The sequence below is a fragment of the Canis lupus genome, chromosome 15 (genome assembly GCF_003254725.2).
Source record: "Canis lupus dingo isolate Sandy chromosome 15, ASM325472v2, whole genome shotgun sequence".
Taxonomy (NCBI): domain Eukaryota; kingdom Metazoa; phylum Chordata; class Mammalia; order Carnivora; family Canidae; genus Canis; species Canis lupus.
This window is the reverse complement of record NC_064257.1, coordinates 37,695,244-37,695,888: the sequence shown is the minus strand read 5'-3', so window position 1 is coordinate 37,695,888 and position 645 is coordinate 37,695,244.

Sequence of the window (645 nt, the reverse complement as noted above, 5' to 3'; positions counted from 1 at the left end):
GAAAGGGGCAAGAGTAGGTCTCAGGGTTAAGGTTAATAGAAATCAGAGTCAGCATGTCCCTCAGATAACATGGATCTCTGAAGCCCACAGACTTCATGGCATGATCTTTTTCCTTTCAGGTGTAACAGGTGAGTTCAGATGAGGAGTTTCAATGAGAACTCATTTCTCTGTTGTATACCCTGCTCTGTGGTTGGAGTTTCTTCCACTCTGTGAAGAGGTACAGCAGTTGGGAGGATATTTATTGTGCATCGTAATTAATAAAGCTTATAATCATCATAATTAGTATTTCTCGAGCACCTACTGTGTGCCGAGGGCCATGCTGGGAGTTTATATTAGGTATCACTTCATTACACTGGATCCCTAGTATAACCCTGAGACATCAGCGTCAGAGACCTCCTTTTATAGAAAAGTGAGCTTCAGAGATCTTGAGTAATGTACCTAAGTCACACCGTGAGTAAAGGAACAGGGATTCAAGCCAAGTCTGCCATCATCCTGCTTCAGAGCATGGAAACCTTTCCTGGCAGTCCCTGGGCATGTTCCTTGCTTCTCTTGGATGCCACCAGCATAGAAGTTCTTTTACCTACTGGTGGTTTCGTGCATCTCTCTGCCGTAGGGCGTTCTCTGGCTTCTGACGTGTGTTCAGTT